Source organism: Polypterus senegalus, chromosome 7, assembly GCF_016835505.1.
Source record: "Polypterus senegalus isolate Bchr_013 chromosome 7, ASM1683550v1, whole genome shotgun sequence".
NCBI lineage: Eukaryota > Metazoa > Chordata > Cladistia > Polypteriformes > Polypteridae > Polypterus > Polypterus senegalus.
The window spans coordinates 113,979,984-114,002,006 of NC_053160.1; positions in this window are offsets into that span (position 1 = coordinate 113,979,984).

Here is a 22,023-nt window from a genome sequence, read left to right on the forward strand (position 1 = left end):
TCCTATGACGAACCTCTGGGTCACAGGGCACGAAGTAGCCCTCGTTCCTCCCTGCAGCTCCCTCCTGTGGCCCCCACGGCATCCAGCAGGGCTTTGCATAAAAACTCCATTGTCCATGATGCCCTGCTGGTCTTCTGGGGACCTCCATGCTGCAAGGAGGGTTCCACCTGGCGGCTTGGGGGTATTGGCCGGGATAAATGGCCGGCCATCCTTCACAATATATATAATGTGTGTGTGTGTGTGTGTGTGTGTGTGTGTATGTATGTGTGTGTATATACAAAGTATATATATATATATACTGTATATACAGTATATATATATGACAGTAACACTCATAACAGTGACAAAATAATTACATTGACAATCATGTTACGTTAGTTTCAAAATGTTTCCTTTTCTTTTTCATTACCTCTTTAACACACTACTTCTCCACTGCGAAGCACAAGTATTTTGCTAGTATATAGCTAGTATATATACCAGTATCTGCTCCTTTGGGCAAGGAGGAACAGGATGAGCACTGCCAGAGCCCTACAAAATGACCTCCAGCAGGCCACTGGTGTGAATGTCTCTGACCAAACAACCAGAAAGACTTCATGAGGGTGACCCAAGGGCCCCATGTCCTCTAATGGGCCCTGAGCTCACTGCCCAGCAGCATGCAGCTCGATTGGCATTCGCCATAGAATACCAGAATTGGCAGATGCACCACTGGTGCCCTGTGCTTTTTACAGATGAGAGCAGGTTCACCCTGAGCACGTGACAGAAGTGAAAGGGTCTGGAGAAGCCATGGAGAACATTATGCTGCCTGTAACATCATTCAGCATGAGCAGTTTGGTGGTGGGTTAATGATTGTCTGGGGAGGCATATCCATGGAGGGTCACACAGACCGCTACAGGCTTGACAAAGGCACCTTGGCTGCCATTAGGTATCAGGATGAAATCCTTGGACCCATTGTCAGACCCTATGCTGGTACAGTGGCTCCTGGTGCACGACAATTCCTGGCCTCATGTGGTGAGAGTATGCAGGCAGTTCCTGGAGGATGAAGGAATTGATACCATTGACTGGCCACCACACTTTCCTGACCTAAATACAATAGAACACCTCTGGGACATTATGTTTTGGTCCATCCAATGCCACCAGGTTGCACCTCAGACTGTCCAGGAGCTCAGTGATGCCCTGGTCCAGATCTGGGAGGAGATCCCCCACAACACCATCTGTCATCTCATTAGAAGCATGCACCGATGTTGTCAGGCATGTATACAAGAACACAGGGGCCATACAAAGTGCTGCGTACAATTTTGAGTTGCTGCAATTAAATTTTGGCAAAATGGACTAGCCAGCCACAATTTTTTCACTCTGATTTTTGGGGCGTCTTTGAATTCAGGGCTCTGTAGGTTGATCATTTTCATTTCCATCAAACGATGTGGCATCCTTTCGTTCCTAACACATTACCCAGTCTATATCAGTATAGATATCCAGGAGGATTTCTTTTTCCCATTGAGATCTGATGTGTTTTCAAAGTGTTCCTTTAATTTTTTTGAGCAGTTTATATATATATATGTATGTATGTATATACATACATACATATATACACATACATCCACATATATATACATATATACACATATATACATATATATACATATCTACTGTGGGGTACAGCCCGGACACAGACAGGCAGACATGTTGGTTCACCACACACGTTTTATTTTCAGTGCACAACGCAGTGCCGCAGCACCAATCACCCCTTCAAGTCCTGGCCGCACAATGATGCCTTGCTCAGTCCCCAGACCGCCTCTACTCCTCTCCTCCGAGCTTCGTCCATTTACACCTGACTCTTGCTGTTGACTGGAGGGAGGCGGCCCCTTTTATACACGCCCGGATGGGCTCCAGATGCTTCCTGAGGAGCTTCCGCCGACACACCCCCGTGTGACGGAAGCACCAACTGTGTCTATATCAGTATAGATATCCAGGAGGATTTCTTTTTCCCATTGAGATCTGATGTGTTTTCAAAGTGTTCCTTTAATTTTTTTGAGCAGTTTATATATATATATATATATATATATATATATATATATATATATATATATATATACATATATATATATATACATATATATATATATATATATATTACTAATAAAAGGCAAAGCCCTCACTGACTGACTGACTGACTGAGTGACTCACTCACTCACTCACTGACTCATCACTAATTCTCCAACTTCCCGTGTAGGTGGAAGGCTGAAATTTGGCAGGCTCATTCCTTACAGCTTACTTACAAAAGTTAGGCAGATTTCATTTCGAAATTCTACGCGTAACAGTCATAACTGGAACCAACTTTCGTCCGTATATACGGCTATAACCTGCAGCTCGGACGCCGTGTGAGGTGGAGTTGTGTCCCGCATCATCACGCCTCCCACATAATTGAGTGTCTGCCCATATAAGGCCATCCATCAGCAGCTATCCAATAGACACGCTGCCGCGAAATATTCGCAGGCGAAGGACTGTACTTATGCAAACGAAGATGAGATGGTCAGGCACAAACTCAGCGAAAGTGCAAGAGAAACTTTTAAGTGCCGGATCTTAGCTAACATTAAAAACGCCCTGGACATCGCAAGATCGCACAGCTGAGAACCTTCAATGCATGTACTCCGAGCGGCTCACGTTAACTGACTTTGCAGGACTGGGAAAGGTAAACCCGTGCATGCAGTGCGTGATGTAACAACCCTCTGACACTGAACAAGCCTTTTGTACACATATCAATAGGAAAGCAAGGTGTAAAGCTTAAGTTTAAATTACTTTCATAGACACGCTGCCGCTAAATATTCGCAGGCAAATCCACAAGTTAATACCGGGATTGCCTGTTAAACATTTTAGATTCACGAGTACTGATTTGGGTAGTGATCACTTCGATGAATGAAACCTGTTCAAAAAACGCATTACACAATTGAGAAGGCAGCAAAAGAATATGAAGCGAGTGACGCATACAAGCATATACATAAGTGCAGCTACTGTGGAAACAAAGCACGGTGTAAACCGTTTAAATTTAAGTTTAAATTAAAGTTTAAATTAAGTTCATACACAGGCTGCCGCTGGCATTTCACATGCCTACGACGAATACGATATTTGCGAGATACAAGTTTATTGAGAAGACGCAGAGTATACAGTACATGAGACTTTTGCTCACTTTGTAGCAGAGTTAAAATTGCTGTAACGGAGTTAAAATTGCTGGTGAAGGACTGTACTTATGAAAACGAATAGGAAAGCAGGGTGTGAAGCTTAACTTTAAATTAGGTTCATAAACACGCTACCGCTGGTGTTTGTCATGCCTAAGACGAATACGATATTTGCGGGATAGATCGCATGAGATAACACAAGCACAACTGAGAAGCTTCGATGCATGTACTCCGAGCGGCCACGTGAACTGACTTTGTTCTGGTTTTAACTACTGTGAAATAAACACAAATAAACTGGAAGCGTGAGTCTGTTCCTTTTAATAATCTTGAGAGAGAAACATGGTGGCAGTGTAGGTGATGGAACTGCGCCGAATGTCACACCAGTTTGCTGTTAAAAGGATGCGGAGACGCTAACACGAAAGGAAAATGGAGGGTCTGAGACCGCCGCTGACATTAAGCCTCGATGCTAAAGACCTGGCGAAGTCATGGAGAACATGGAAGGACAAATTCAGATTATTCACAGAACTTGCAATGCCAGAGGCAGAGGAAAACATTAAGGTCAGATTATTCCATTATCATTTTGGAGAGAGCGGCAGAGAATTGTGTCAGGTGCTGATCAGTGATGTAAGACCTGATGAGTTAACCATGAGCTTGATGATGCGTAAATTTAATGAACATTACAACCCAAAAATAAATGAAACTGTAGAGAGGTACAGATTTTTTTCAAGAAATCAGGCAAGGGGAGAAAATATAGACACTCTCACAGATCTGAGAGTGTTAGCAGGCACATGCAATTTCAGGGAGATTAAAAGTTCCCTTATACGTGACCAAATTGTGTGTGGAACCAGTGATGCAAGTTCAGAGAAGTGCATAAAAATATGCAGAGCCACAGAACTGTCGAAGGAGAACAGCAGAACAGTCACACGGGGTTCCCTATTCTATACTTTTCCCGGTGCTTCTTTCTAAACCCTCCGTGCGGGAACATTATCATAAGGCTTAACAATCCTATTGTTACACCTTCTACGTGAACCCAACCGTCTTCCTTGCTTTACCGCTGGCTGCTTCTTTCCATTCACCTTCCCAGCTCTTTATTTAAACAGTTTTCCTTTTCACTTTTCCGCTTCGCTGTCTTCTCCCTTTTCGTTCAAAATACGCGCCTCCTTGCCTTTAGAATTTGGGTAGTGAACACTTTGATGAATGAAACCTGTTATCTTTACAACGGTTGACAAACACGGAATTTAACTTGAACACAACACGTCCTCCAAATACGAACCTGATTGAAAGAAATAATGATAATCAAATCGTTGATGACAGCAAAACTCATAACAGTCACAAAACAATTACATTGACAATCAGGTTATGTTATTTTTAAAATGTTTCCTTTTCTTTTTCATAACTTCTTTAACACACTACTTCTCCTGCATGGCGCGGGTATTTTGCTAGTATATATATATATAGTGACAGATAGGGGGCGCTATCGCTCCCTTGAACCCTCAGACAATTATCCAGACACCAGGTAAAGGTCCAAGAATCAACTTTATTATAACACAACAGTGCACAAAGCACCCTCCTATCCACAATACTCATTAAATCACTACGATACACAATTAATAAACTCTCCACCACTCCCAGACGTGTTGCCACCCTTCCACCAAGCTCAGCTCAATGCTCTAGTGTCTCTCTTAGTCTTTTATAGTCCTTGACTCAGAAGTGTTTCTAATCCCCAGTCCATGTGATCTCTATCACTTCCGGGTCAGATAAAAAGTCCTTTTCTTCACCCCAGAAGCATGTCATTCCTCTTGACCATGTGACTCGGATGTACTTCCAGGGCAAAGGGAAAATATTTTTTGCTCCTCCCTGCAGCTCCATCTAGCGGCCCCTGTGGTATTCAGCAGGGCCGTGGAAGAAAACCCCATTATCCATAATTCCCTGCTGGTATTCAGGGCACCTCCTTGCTGCAGGAAGGGCTCCCCCTGGCGGCCTGGGGGTATTGGCCGGGATGAATGGCCGGCCATATTCCACAATATATATATATATTTATATATATATATATATATATATATATATATATATATATATATATATATATATATACTAAGTATACTTTATACATTGTAACAAGAAGAGACTCGAGGCAAGGCAAGGTTTGGGGCAGCCACCCGTTTAATGCGGTTTCCTGGCTGCAAAAACAAATGATTCATGTAGTCAAGTTTACACGACAGAGTCCAAAACAGAACTGCCTCCCAGATCAAAGGCGGGAGGCTTTATAGGACATTGGGCAGAAGTGACGTCATCCTCAGGGCCGGGGCCGGAAGTGATGTCGTCCTCGGGGCCAGGACCGGAAGTGATGTGTCCCGCATCGAGGTGGTGGCTCCTGGTGGGATTTCCGGGGAAAGACCTGTAGGGAACTTAGAAAGAGTGTCAGTGTACCCCGACCCCCCCTGTCAGATGTAAAATCAGTCCTTTCTAAGCCCTTCAGCTGCGTCCTATGCACACGTGTGTGACAACATAAGATGTATGTTGTCGTACCTTGCATAACTGAATAGCCTTTATGGCACGATAACAATTCAATACATTTATGGTCAGTACAGTATTTGGATTTAATAATCGTCATGTGGGAAAAGGTTGACTTGCATAAATAAGTAGAGCCGAATAATGCAGTCAAGGAGCTTTTGAATTCGGCCAAGTGAAAAATTACGGCTGTCCGATTAACTGCGATTTTAGTTCCCTCTCCTTTCTCTTACTCAGATCGCTTTTTGGAAGGACATCAGTTTCACAGTTTTTACAAACAGTTCGAAAATGCCTTTCCACATCTTCCTTCTTTGGAATAGCAATGATAGATTGACAGATCAGACAAACGTACTTCGATTGTGACATTGTTAGAAAAAAATCCTCTTCCAATTCCACATCCAGCCCATACCCTCCTTTTTTTTAAATCCCTTCTTTAGTAGATATACTGTAAATTGGAAGGCTAACTAGATCACTTAGATAGCCAGAGTTTTGCAGTAGCTCGCGTGTTTGATCATGCGTGCAGGATGACCAGTGTGTTAGAAGAAAAGAAATCTCAGACTGGCCACCCTGTATGTCAATCAAGTGGCAAATGCCATAGGGAGGATATATGATAGACTAATGTTTAAAAAATTTTTTTTGAATGCAACGCGATCTCCCTGAACTACCTTTGTGATTTACTGGTCGATCGCGATCGACGCATTGGGCATCCCTGCATTTCATGAACCCTGCAGTGTTGTCTGAAAGCAAAAGTGCCATTGTTTATACACCTGCCACATACACATTTGCATTTGATGCTTGAAACCAAAAAGGCTACATTCACAATTCAGATCAATTCACATTTTTTTACACATACAGTGCATCCGGAAAGTATTCACAGTGCATCACTTTTTTTTCCACATTTTGTTATGTTACAGCTTTATTCCAAAATGGATTAAATTAATTTTTTTCCTCAGAATTCTACACACAATACCCCATAATGACAACATGAAAAAGTTTACTTGAGGTTTTTGCAAATTTATTAAAAAGAAAAACACTGAGAAATCACATGTACATAAGTATTCACAGCCTTTGCTCAATACTTTGTCGATGCACCTTTGGCAGCAATTACAGCCTCAAGTCTTTTTGAATATGATGCCACAAGCTTGGCACACCTATCCATGGGCAGTTTCGCCCATTCCTCTTTGCAGAACCTCTCAAGCTCCATCAGGTTGAATGGGAAGTGTCGATGCACAGCCATTTTAAGATCTCTCCAGAGATGTTCAATCAGATTCAAGTTTGTGCTCTGGCTGTGCCACTCAAGGACATTCACAGAGTTGTCCTGAAGCCACTCCTTTGATATCTTGGCTGTGTGCTTAGGGCCGTTGTCCTGCTGAAAGATGAACCATCGCCCCAGTCTGAGGTCAAGAGCGCTCTGGAGCAGGTTTTCATCCAGTATATCTCTATACATTGCTGCAGTCATCTTTCCCTTTATCCTGCCGAGTCTCCCAGTTTCTGCTGCTGAAAAACATCCCCACAGCATGATGCTGCCACCACCATGCTTCACTGTAGGGATGGTATTGGCCTGGTGATGAGCGGTGCCTGGTTTCCTCTAAACATGATGGCTGACATTCACACCAAAGAGTTCAATCTTTGTCTCATCAGACCAGAAAATTTTTTTTCTCATGGTCTGAGAGTCCTTCAGGTGCCTTTTGGCAAACTCCAGGTGGGCTGCCATGTGCCTTTTACTAAGGAGTGGCTTCCGTCTGGCCACTCTACCATATAGGCCTGATTGGCGGATTGCTGCAGAGATGGTTGTCCTTCTGGAAGGTTCTCCTCTCTCCACACAGGATCTCTGGAGCTCTGACAGAGTGACCATCAGGTTCTTGGTCACCTCCCTGACTAAGGCCCTTCTCCCCCTATTGCTCAGTTTAGATGACCGGCCAGCTCTAGGAAGAGTCCTGGTGGTTTTGAACTTCTTCCACTTATGGATGATGGAGGCTACTGTGCTCATTGGGACCTTCAAAGCAGCAGAAATCTTTCTGTAACCTTCCCCAGATTTGTGCCTCGAGACAATCCTGTCTCGGAGATCTACAGACAATTCCTTTGACTTCATGCTTGGTTTGTGCTCTGACATGAACTGTCAACTGTGGGACTTATATAGACAGGTGTGTGCCTTTCCAAATCATGTCCAATCAACTGAATTTAACACAGGTGGACTCCAGTTAAGCTGCAGAAACATCTCAAGGATGATCAGAGGAAACAGGATGCACCTTCATGGCAAAGGCTGTGAATACTTATGTACTGTACATGTGCTTTCTCAATTTTTTTATTTTTAATACATTTGCAAAAATCTCAAGTAAATTTTTTTCACGTTGTCATTATGGGGTGTTGTGTGTAGAATTCTGAGGAAAAAAATGAATTTAATCCATTTTGGAATAAGGCTGTAACATAACAAAATAAGGAAAAAGTGATGCGCTGTGAATACTTTCCGGATGCACTGTATGTGACAAAGATCTGATTTTTAGTGAAGTATAATTAGCAAAAAATTTCAGTAGTATTTACACTGCTCTCGTAATGACTTTTGTATCCATGCAAATCAATGTTGCTCTCACTAGTTTCTATGTACAGAATACCATCATGGATAAATGCATTCAGACTAGGTCTGATCTTTCATTTCTTCATTGTCTTCTTCACTATCATGAGCTGATGAATTTGCATGCATCCTGTGCTGAAATGATGAGGCATAGAGCAGCAAACAGTATCTTTTTGTTTGCATCTGTTTGAAAAAATTGCTTTCTTCATTTTGTGTGTGGGACAAATTTAGGACAGAGAAATTGCAAAATATAATTGAACATTAAAGAAAAAAACATGGGTGGCACAAATCAGGACCACGTTTAGCTACCATTTCAGAGTAGCCTTAAAAGAGTTCATCTGACAATGCCTGATTTTTATCAACAACAGCGTCCAAAAAACAAATGTGTGAAAACACTAAATATGGGAACACCAAAATAGGATTCTATTGTACATGTTTTTATTTTCACAGAGGGCTCCCCACTTCCATTATTATGGGGGCATGAAATTTCTGTGCTATGCAACTAGATTTCAGTAATTTAATAAAAATCGTTGTAGAATAACACTGTTGCTTCACTGAAGCAATCTACTGATTTCAAATATCAGACTCTTCATTGTCTATGTGGACTTTGCATGTGTTTTTTTTTTTTTGTTTGCAAGGGTTCTAGGCACAAGTTATTTATGGTCTCTTCAGTTAATAGTAACAATAGCTGATCATGGCAGCAGTGATGGCATTAGTATAAAGCAGGCCTGGGCAATATGGATTTAAATTAATACTGCGATTATTTTGACCCAAATACAATATTCAGTATATTTCAATATGTTCTATAAACTCCTGAAATAATGATGATCAGCACTATATACACATGTATACTCAGTCGAAAACCTGGTACAGTATATTTTCCCACAATAATATTTCATTATTATGAAATATTAATTAAGAAAACTTTTTATTTAACTTTTGCATGAATATCTGTACCTCAAAGAAACAACCAGCTCAAACAACATGCTGTTTAAAACATTTTTGTTTTATGTCTCCTCTAATTATCTTCTTAAATCCGTATTTCTCTACAGTACAGATAGGTACTTGAAACATTTGGCACCAGTGATGAATCTGTTAGAAAGTTGAAATTTATTGGAGGGTGGTGATATTTTAGTGGCGAATCTTTACTTTCAGTTTCCATCTCAATTAACACAGCATTATAATATCATACAGATTTTTACTGTTATTAATTGATATTCTACTAGCCTACTAATAACCCTCTCACAAAGTAATATGACTGTATGTTTGACTTCCTGTAATAATCTTAACAGATTCAAAGATCACCAGAAGAACATAATTCTAAAATTTAATGTGAATTGAATGTACTGTGTGTTGAATAGCCATTATTGTACTTAGAAACCTCAATTCACCTGCTAATAAAAATACAAACTCAAAATGGAAATAGCTTACTCTGTTAAGAAAAAACAGTAACAAACTGCAAAAAGTTACAGCTGAAAGTAAAGCACACAAAATTCATATAACTGACCTCATCTCATATAACCAAGAAGAGATATTTAGGTAATCCAGTTATTTGCTGGGCTAATTTATGTGCACAATATTTGAGTAACGTGATAAAAAAGCAGCTGCCACACCTGTTGTTGGTTGTCTGTCTTTCACTATGGTTTACTATCCAGGTGCTGAATTCAGGTATTGTGTTGTGGACCTCATCTTTAGACTTTTTCTCCAAACCAAAGCACCTGGGGCCTCATGTATAAACGGTGCGTACGCACAGAAATGTTGCGTAAGAACTTTTCCACGTTCAAATCGCGATGTATAAAACCTACACTTGGCGTAAAGCCACGCACTTTTCCACGGTACCTCATGCCTTGTAGTGCATAGTTCTCCGCTCGGTTTTGCAAACTGGCGGCACCCAGCGTCAAAGCAATGGTACTGTTCTTGAGTGATTACTCATTATTTTCATGACGCGGCTTTATAAATACACAGTAACTAACCGCATATTGTTTATTAGTGTAATGCATCTGATTGTAATTAACTCGTAACAATATAATGGTCCAGGGAACAGCCATAGTATTCCAAATACCATAACTGCTTTAGCGTTGTTACTCTCACTTCTCCTTCTTCTTCTTCTTCTTCTTTCAGCTCCTCCCGTTAGGAGTTGCCACAGCGGATCATCTTTTTCCTTATTACTCTCACTGCATGACTCGGAGGATTGATATCACTATATCTGAGTGTGAATCACAGCTGCAGTTGATCGGAAAGAGAATTATCGGTATACAGCTTTAAGGACACGCTGTCTCAGCCACTGCAAAACGTTTTAAAGCCTTTCCTGTACGGACCTCGGGTTCAGAAACAGTTTAATCCGAAGAACTTTAAATGCACTCAATCAATTGCTCCTTGTAGAACGGTTTGTACTTATAAGTACAATCACCCCACTGTAAACTTGCACTATAGTTATAATAACTCACAACCTGAGCCACTTTATAAAGTGTGCATTTACATATGATGACGATATCATTTTTAAGGTGAAATGCAGCAAAATATGTTTGTTAAATTATACACATAAAACTTTAACTTCATTTAAATAATCTATATTCTTCACTGGGAGTGTCGTGAAGGATAGAATAATTAAACATGTACTACGAAGATATTTCAATGTTCTTTAAACGCGTTTTGAAGAATCGGCGCTAAGCTTACAGATGGCTTAACTTCTATTACAGAGCTGATTGTATGGCGATCGGTTACTTGGGGAAAGAAAAGCACTGACTGCAGTGACGGCTACGCCAATATATATTAAATATAAAACAGAAAGAGAAAATAACAACACAGCTAAAAATGCAGCGACAAATTTCGACAAAAGATAAATGCTTGTCATGAGCACGAGGCTCATGAAACACATGTTTAATAATGTGCTTTAGCTCCTATCATCATGAAAATGACATCACGTATACATCTCAGTATTTTAGTTATTCAGAGAGCTGTAATATCACAAATGTAATGGACTCTGTGTCCAGTTGGAGGAAGAGAGCCAGTTTAAGAAGCAAGTAGTGATTCACACACATAGATCACATACGAGTAGAAGATCAAATACAAAACAAAGCATTTAACGTGCTACTTTAATTACGATGTGATTTGAGAAACTGGTTGATTAAATGATTTTAAGATGAAGTTTATAATGTTCTACTAAATGACAAAATAAACTACGTGATTAAAGTGGAAATGTCGAGATTGAAGTTGACATTTCGTGCTTTTTCCCCACCGTGTGCCTTTTTCTCTGTACCTAATAAACTTTCATATGACACTCAGACAGTGGGCTTACAACTCTTCTTTTCACGGCAACTTTGATATGTGACTTCTTTTTATTTCCGCACTGTGCGATTTTGTGAATGTGAGCTTTCAAGTTTCTCCAACACGCTATGTCACTCGATCAACTTCCTTTTGTTGATTATACCACGGTTTATTTGAACAAATAGTATGTTTTTCCTTCGCCTCCACTTGGTATTCGCTGAAATTCTTATATTTTCCCCGTGCTTTTCCCATTGTCTTTTCACAGAAGGCTGCACTTAAGGGCGATTTATATTGATTTGCATATTCAAATAGGCGTAATTCTGGGAGGATTTGGGGCGTTACATAATGCGCGTGCACGAGCGTTAGTTTTCACGCTGATCGGGATTTATGTAACGGAAGAAAGTGGAAGTTGGAGTACGCACAGATTCCTGCATCTGGATTTTTCTGTGCGTAAACACATTTCGGCTTTTGTGCTTACGCCATGTTATAGTGCGAGTTCTACGCACGGCGTTATACATGAGGGCCCTGGACTATGGATAAGTAGACTGGCAATCAGCAACAGACAGAAATGTGTATATTTCCATTCAACATTGATCATTTTAGTATCTTTTACTCAGCTCTTTGTAATTATGGACAACAAAACCTTTTCATCTTATTATTTTTTATGAAGTATGGAGAAAACAAAATTAATGATATAACTGGCATGACAGGAGATCACAAAACAATACTAACATGCCCATGACAATTCTAAAACAATTTTTGTCACAGAATCAAAAAGTCTGGTATTTATGTCATATCCTCACTGCATCTAAAACATTGTTAAATAATCCATTTCCTGAAAGTTCTATGACAGTAAAGCATGCAAAAATGTAATGAAGAAATTGAAGATTCTCCTCTATTCTCATTCAGTATTCAGGAGTCCTGCCCATTAATAGCTCATTTATTTGTTATCATAGCTTGTCATGTGATATCAATAATGCAGAATGTGCTCTGATCGACATCTCAGTCATAGCAGTCTGTGACTTAGTACAGGGTTAGCCTTAAGTCTTTGGATGGGCTCCTGTGTTTATGAAGGTTGACCGCCAGTTAGATCTCAACTTGAAGTACAATGCATACATTGTGGTCACAAAGAAGGAAGAAATGTTACTGTTGTAAATTTTGCAAACTGTATGATGTTTTGTTTTTATGGTGGCAAAAATAATGGAAACAAATTGGCAAAAACTATGGCTGAACTAACTTTATCTGGAAATCATTCATACGGCCACTGGTGCTGCCAGGCAGCAAGTTAATTGGCTGTCAAAATGTGTTAAACTCATGAAAGTTTGGACATGGGAAATTATGCAGAGAAGAAGAGGAAGTCATGTAATCCATAATTCCCTGTGATTCCATGCTGCATAATCTGAAATCTTCAAGGCAATGAGATCCAGCAACTTTAGCTGTTAATTTTGACATGCACTCTGATTCAGATCTGTATAGTGTAAGGTCACAATCTCAAGAATTAACCACATTTTACTTAAAGTGTGACACTATGTTCAAAATCTTGTATTCATTGAAACAAATTAACAAAAATAAAGAATGAGAAGAAAGCGTTATCTGTGGAAATTTGTATTTAAATAATATTATGAATGGAATGTATATGGAAATTGTTACTGAGGTGGTCTCATTTATATAATCACAAAATGAAAAAAGCAGTGTGAGGAGCAGGACTTAAACAATCCCCATATGGTATATATTCGAACATTCTTTCCTAGACATACATTCACTCAAGTACAGCCAATTTACAGATGCAAATTAACCCAAATCAGAACCTACTTGAGATATGAGAGGATCTAGGAATTGAACCAATATCCCGTGATCCTTGACTTAGCATCAATAAACTGTGTGCTGCCAAAAATTTTATTATATTCCAATTACATAGTAATTAAAAGGAAGAGCACCTTACCGAGTACTTTTTCAGATTTGCTAGTCTGTACAATATTTGAGAGAATCATCAGAATTAAATTATACAAGTAACAGATGGACAAAGCCACTCTTGAGGGCAATCGGCCCAGCATCCTGGTTTTTGTGTATTTTTGGAAGTAACAAACAAAGTGCATTGAAGAAAATTATATATTATATGGGCTCATCTTAACACATATGAAATACTCTGTTAAGACTAGAGCCATTTGTAATTGCAGAAATATTAGATTAGCTTTGCAGTTTATTGCTAGAAGGTAAAATCTGTCCTGCAAAAACATTTAAGTGGTATTGCTAAGGACTCAGTATTTATATCCTTTATTTATGTAAATAAACTAGGAACGAATGTTTAGTTTAAGAGATTAAAATTACTAAATGATTCCAAACTTTAGTACATAGCAAACAGTTACAAAGTAGCAGCTGTTATCTAGATTTGGAAGCAATTTGTGAATAGGAAAAGAAGTGAAAATTAAGGTTGAAAATGCGCATATGTAAAATTATTTATGTGGAGAAGACAGAATTAACAGTTTAAAAATTATAATAGTCACAACATGAAAAAGACCTTGGAGTAGTGGTGGATCTGTCTCTTTAGCATAAACACATTGGAAAAAGTCATTAATTAGGAAAAAAGAATCATGGTCTATATTTGCAGAATAGCAGAATATAAATTAGATGGTTTGATGATAAAGTCATAAAAATAAGTGAAAAGACATCACTTTGAGTAATTTGCGCAATTCTCATTCTCACATTATATACATGCTGTAACTCTGACGCACTTGAAATTTTTCAAAAAATAGCAATTACTGTGGCTAAATGATTAGGAACGACATAACCTTAAAAGTTTGAGGGAATTAGCGACTGGCAAGAGATTTCTAGAAGCAAGGGCATTACCAGAGTGACAGAGAAGAAAAAGAGACACACACACACACACACACAAACACGAGCACCACCATATAAAGTGGAAACAAACCATTTGGAGGGATGTGGCCTTTTAGAAGGGGATTGGTCAGTGTTCACAATTACCTGATCTTCCTCAGTGGAAACCCACCTGATAGACAAGGGCTTATACAGTATATGTAAAGGTAAGCCCAGAGGTATAATTTGTTTTGTTATCTTCCCTTTGTTTATTTCTCAGCTGAGTTCTCCATTTTTTATATTCTTCCCCATAGCCATTGGTTTAATAAAAGTACCATTTGTTTGTTATATCTGTCTCCTTAATTTTATTTTTTGCTGCCACTTTTTACAACAGGATATGGTACTCCATGAAGGTTTCATTACTGAAAATTTCCTGTATACAAAATCAAAAGTGATGAACTGCCTCTAGTGGAAGATGAAAAAACATGAGTAAATGGGGCATGTGTAACAAACACATTAAAACGGAAGTAATCCTAATGAATTAAAAACAATGAAAAATGTAATTAATACACACTATTAAAAAAAAAGATATTTAACTGAGATTAGGTTCCCCACCAGCAAGAGGAGATTTTATAGATTTGGATGAATACTAGTATGGGTTTAGTCAGTCATTCTCCAACCCACTATATCCTAACACAGGGTCACAGGAGCCAATCCCAGCCAGCAAAGGGGGCAAGGCAGGAACAAACCCTGGGCAGGGTGCCAGCCCACCACAGTGCTCACACACACACACTAGGGACAATTTAGGATTGCCAATACACCTAACCTGCATGTCTTTGGACTGTAGGAGGAAACCCACGGTGACAACATGCAAACTCCATGCAGTGAGAACCCGGGAAGCGAACCCAGGTCTCCTTACTGTGAGGCAGCAGCGCTACCACTGCGCTACTATGCTGCCCAGTATGGGTTTACAAAAAGCAAATATACTATATTAAAAATATAGCCTAATCCAGAGGTTTACAAACTTGTGTAGAGTTAATAAATGCTCCGTGTTCTTCTCCCTGTGCCCTTGTATTCAACTCATATTCCAAAGATGTATGTGTTAGGGTTAATTGATATTTGCCAAATTCATTTGATTAGGCCAGGGGAATCAAACTTTTTAAAGCTAAGGCCTCCCAAAATGTTGTACCACCTGGTCAGGGCCTCCTTCAAATATAAACCTAGTGCTGCAATGCTGGGCATCATCCTCAATTTTGACTTCTGGTAACAGCAGTCCTGCAGCATGACTGTAAACAACAGAATACCTATTATTCAAAACAAATTCTTTACTATTGCAGACAATTAAGGAATATGTGTTCAAACATAATGTAATTTCTCTAGGCTAGTGTATATAACCTCTTTTCATGGAATACTACATCCAGGAATTTAAATGTTTTTAAGCACAACCATTTTATTTATTTTAAACTGTTAAGTACTAAACTCTTTGTTGTTAGACACCTTTGATAAAGGTATCAGCCAAGTAAGTAAATAATAATAATGAAATGCCTAGCATAACACTACAACAACAACAACAACATTTATTTATATAGCACATTGTCATGCAAATAATGTAGCTCAAAGTGCTTTACATGATAAAGAAAGAGAAAAAAAAAGACAAAGTAAGAATTAAAATAAGAGAACACTAATTAACATTGAATAAAAGTACGGTCCGATGGCCAGGGAGGACAGAAAAAAAAACTCCAGACAGCTGAAAAAAAAATAAAATATTCAGGGGTTCCAGGCCATGAATCCGCCCAGCCCCCTCTGGGCATTCTACCTAACACTAAAATTGGTTTTCATGCCATAGCAAACAAATCTGGAATTGTTGGTGCAGAGGATGAAACACTCATCCCTATTCATACTCCCAACCTCTTAAATCCCATCTACAACTGTCGAAAAGGTTTCTCAGCATTAAATGTCCAGGTGATATGCAGTTGATCATCATGGACATTTTGCAGTAATTGTGGCCAAGAGGCCTGAGAGTACAGTGGTGCCTCGTACTTCAAACTTAATTTGCTTCAGGAGGCCGTTTGAACTCTGAATTGTTCGAAGTCCAAATCCATTGGAAGTACCTAGGGGGCTTCAACCCTGCTTGCTTCACTCATCAACCCCTTCCCACCCCCCGCCAGCGCTATGCGCCATTGTAAATGGAGCTGAACGCACCCTAAGGAGATGTGTGTGTTCCTTCAAAACCCCTCTTAAATGGTGATACAATAGAAAACAAATACATTTTTCTGCATCCTCTTTGCTTGATCAGCTGCTGGCTTGCGGCTGCTGCCGCGCCACATGATCTGCTCTTCGCTCGCCTCCTCCTCCCCCCCGCCAGTACTATGTGCCGCTGTGAAGAGGGGGGGGGCTGAACGCACCCCAAGGAGACGCAGTTGCTCCTCCAAAACCCCTCTGAAACGGTAATACAATGGGAAGGAAATAGCAGCTGTTTTTTTTTTAACCTCCTCTTTGCTCGATCAGCTGCTAGCTTGCTGCTACTGCCATACCACGTGATCTGCATTTCGTGAGGTGCTACAAACATTTGTACACCAGCTGTCCTTTTGTCTCACAGACTTGTCTCTCTTCTTCCCAAGACATCCTCAAACACTATTCGATCTCTTTTCACTGTTCCGTTATTTCACCGAGTAGTATTTTCTATTAGTTTGCGCTAATGCAATCTTTACTCTTATTTTTTTGAGCCTTTCGAATTTTCCTACTTCCATTATCTCTAACCTGCTCTGCATGTGTATCATGGTACTTGCTTCCAAAGGTTGTAAGTATAAGGTGACTTGACCGTCTCGTGGGACGTGAAAAGTGTTTCTCTGTCTCCCTTCAAAAGATCTCTCTTCAAAAGATCACGTCTCATCGCAGTAAAAAAGTCTTGTATCATTGCAAGATTTTTTTTATAATAGAGAAATGGAAAGTGAATTAATCCATTCCCACACCATAAACAATACCCATTTCTATAAACTTAAACAGCAAATACACATTATTTAAGATAAAAATAACAGAATTAAATGCCCTAATTTAAAACATCAAGACAAGAAATTAAGATACGTAATTACTGTATAATAAAATGAAATGTATGGTGATGCGCATAGATGCAGCGGCTCGGTGCTCTTCCTTTTGGAGCCTCGGTGCTCTTCCTTTTGGAGCTTTGTTTATCGTTTTGTGTATGTGTTGCTGTTCATCATAATGAAATTCTGCTCGGCGAATAATGTTTACAGATGGCATAATCTCTTAACAATAGTAGAGAACTGTTACAGTTGTGGTTCTCCACTTCCATCCCAACGGACACAGCCAGGCATAAGCAGGGCTGGAGGGCTGACATGCTGGTGAGGCTAGAGAGGTGCCCACACAAGCCGCCTCTGCTTAGTATTTTTTCTCACCAACGCAAGATCCCTCACAAATAAGATGGACTAATTGAAGCTGCACGTTCCAGATCGTTAAAGGCAGTTGCATTCTGCTAATTACAGAGACCGGAAAAAATGGTTAAAAATGACAAATTTCAAACATACACATGGTGGGAACCATTTCAGACTATTTCAAGGTCAGTTGACTAAGCAAACCTTGCTATGGCTCTGTGTGAAGTTTCTGACACCCTAGGATCGAGGATATTTAGACTTTAAATATTTTAATTAGGGTACACATTTTAATATTTCAAATATCTGATACAGTTATTCTTGTTTATTCATCACATTTCTTATAAACACTAAGGGCATTTTACATTAATTTAGAACTTTATTGTTTGTGATCATGTTTTTATTGGCTCAAACTGAAAAGGAAAAAAGTAATACAAAACTACAGTTTAGAAAGCCAAAGAGAATGCAGTAAGAAAAAATAAAATTATAAAACCAAACCCCAACCTATCTTTCTAGGTACCAAATAACTAGCAACAAAGGATATCAAACAAATATGCACCAAATGCATTGCACAGACTGTGCATGTTTAGTCTATGTATTGACACACAGCTGTATTTAGCAATAGCAACTGATGACCCCGATTCTCTTGATTCACTAACACAATGTCTGACTTGTATCTCAGAATGGATGAATAGTAACTTTGTCAAGTTAAATAAAGAGAAAACTGAAATCTTAGTGATTGGCAATAATGGATAAAATGAGGCTATTAGAAATAAACTGGATACATTAGGATTAAAAATCAAGACGGAGGTAAAAAGCTTAGGGGTAACTGTTGACTGTAATCTAAATTTTAAATCGCATATTAATCAGATCACTAGGACAGCATTTTTTCACTTAAGAAACATAACAAAAGTTAGACCTCTTATATCACTGAAAGATGCTGAGAAATTAGTTCATGCGTTTGTTTTCAGTCGACTAGATTACTGTAACGCACTCCTCTCAGGACTACCCAAAAAAATAAATAAATCGACTGCAACTAGTGCAGAATGCAGCTGTTAGAATCCTAACTAGAAAAAGAAAATCTGAGCACATCTCTCCAGTTTTTATGTCACTACATTGGTTACCTGTGTCATTCAGGATTGGCTTTAAAATTCTGCTTATGGTTTATAAAGCCTTAAATAATCTCGCCCCATCTTATATATCGGAATGTCTGACACCTTATATTCCAAATTGTAACCTCAGATCGTCAAATGAGTGTCTCCTTAGAATTCCAAGAACAAAACTTAAAAGAAGTGGTGAGGCGGCCTTCTGCTGTTATGCATCTAAAATCTGGAATAGCGTGCCAATAGGAATACAGTGGAGCACTTTAAAAAAACTACTGACAACAAATTACTTTAACATGGCCTTCTCATAACTTCACTGTAATTAAAATCCTGATACTCTGTATATCCAACTCATTATAATAACTATTCATGGTGGCTCTAAAATTTGTACTAACCCCTATTCTCTCTTCTGTTTCCTTTTCCGGTGTCCTTTTGGTGGTGGCTTGCACCACCACCATCTACTCAAAGCACCGTGATGTTCCAACAATGATGGATGGATTAAAAGCCAGAAGTCTGTTTGACCATCAACATCAAGTGACTCCGTGAGAACCCTAACTACCAAGAGGACTATTTCATTTATGTTAGGTAGAATGCCCAGAGGGGACTGGGCAGTCCCGTAACCTGGAACCCCTGCAGATTTTATTTTTTTCTCCAGCCGTCTGGAGTTTTTTTTGTTATTTCTGTCCTCCCTGGTCATAGGACCTTACTCTTTTTCTGTTAACTAATGTTGTCTTATTTTAATTTCTTATTTTGTCTTTTATTTTTCTTTTCTTCATTATGTAAAGCACTTTCAGCTACTTTTTGTATGAAAATGAGCTATATAAATAAATGATGTTGTTGTAGGTCTGACCAAGATGGTGATCTTGTTGATGTAAAAATAGCAAAGACCTTTGGACTACAGTTAGAGACATTTTTAGTAGAGGATTGGTTACCACTTATTCTGTAATTGCATAATTATAACCTTTCTGTTGTGAAGGACAGCTGGGTCCCATGCCCGGCAGGGATGCCCCTGCTACTTATGTTCCGGGGGAGCCGCCATGGGCAGTCCAATACCTCCCCCAGGACGCTTGGTGGCAGCCTCCCTGGCCGACGGTGATTCCCCAACCGCCCGCAGGGCTCCGTGGGTGATGGAGTCCTCCACAGCTGGGTTGGGGCCCGGGGTGGCCGCTAGGGGGGGCTGTCTGCTTCCCACAGCCCAGCTGGACGAGTCTTCAGCCCCACCTGGAAGTGCAATTAGGACCAGGTGGTTAATCACCTGGAACACTTCCGGGTGGGCTATAAAAGGGCCCAGCCACCACCACTCGAGGAGCCAGAGTTGGGAGGAAGGAGACGAAGCTTGTCTGGGAGGAGTGGTGGAGAGAGGTGAAGAACTGTGTTTGTGCTTGGTGATTTTGGGACTGTGTTTGGGCTTTGTGGCGCGGGGAAGACGTGTCCCACAGCTGAAGAAAAATAAAAGTCATTGTACTTTTTATACGTGCCTCCGTGTCTTTCTGTGTCGGGTCAGGCGCCTATATAGCGCCTTTGTTACACTGTATATTACAGTGTAAACTAGGTAAACATATTATCGCAACAGTAATGAAATTAGTAGTTAGAAATCATGATACAAGAATAATTCTAAGGACTGTTCTTGCCCTATAATACGAAAATGAAGAGTGGAGGTACCCAGAACATACAATTAAGTTGTGAAATAGTTCACACATGTAACAAACTTCTTTTTATGTAAGCATCCATTATATTCCCAGGAGGTAAATCTGCCATTATCTTTACTTTGGCTTGCTTAATTTACTTTATGTGGCTTTGTTAAAACAAATTCTGTAGATAAGAACAAAATTATATTTGGTCAGGGATAAATGCTGCTAAAAGATTATTGAGGTCTGTAAATTATCGATAAAGAGGAAAAGTTAATTTATAATCCCTGTACTGGATAAAAATATCTTCAAAACTAATAACCACATTAATGTGGTTAGTTTTAAGGTGAATATATACCAATGAAAATGACATAGTGCCTCTTTGTACCATTCCATAGCAAAAAATATATAGTTAAATATCGGTCTACTCCAAAATAATTATACATATTAAAAAGAATCACTTAAAAAATGTGATTTAGCTGTCACATATACATTAGCAATTTTGATTCTAAAATGCTGCACTCATAGGGAAGTTATTCAAAGTAATAGACAACCATATCACACATGCACGTGGCCCTAGAAAACCTGAGCAGTAATTATTAAAAGCTTTACCATTTTAAAACTGTCACAGACAAAAGAAAACTTGATATAGATTGAAAATAAACTGATTTGGTAAGAAAAGTAGCATTTAAAATATGTGATGCTATAATTTGTGTCATATTGTTATAAAGAGACTCAGAGCCTGAATTTCTCAAAGTACCAAATTGCCAAATATTTAAATCTACAATTCGGCTTAAGGCTGTTGAATAGATCTGTTAGCTGAAACTGTAAAGCAACTAGGCAGATTACATAAATCCTAAAGTACTTTGTAAGACAAAAATTAAATAAGAAAATGTTAGAATTCTCTGTATATATGAAATTAGTTTTGTGCTTATTAGTTAAATAAACTACCATATTTTGACAGACATAATGGACTTTATGTTCAGTCACTCATAATATAGTGTCTGTAAGATAAGTAGTCTTACACCACCTGTATTATTTTACTCAATATTCAAAACAATCATCAAATTTAATATCAAGAAGCGTCTTTTCTTAGTACTGTCAGGGATAGATAGATAGATAGATAGATAGATAGATAGATAGATAGATAGATAGATAGATAGATAGATAGATAGATAGATAGATAGATAGATAGATAGAATTTATCTATACACAAACACACACACACACACCAGAATGACTACAAATGAAGAATATTTGAAAGAATTAAAAACTAAATTGGCAGTCAAAGTCACAGTGAGTGACTATAAAGGCATATTTGCTGTTGGTATAAAGGAACCACAATAGTGTTTCTTGACACACTTCTGCTGAATAATTTGTTGGCTGCAAGTACTCAGAGTTGTTGTGCCGATAGAGAATGAGCAGCATTTTTAATATTGGCACTCAGTTTTGTTTTACTTCTGTCCTTTGCTATTGCCTTAAGGGGTTTCCAGAATGTGTTGAATAACTGGTTATCACATAGTTGCTGAAGATGTGAAGCACATGATTACCCATGTTAAAGGAACACAG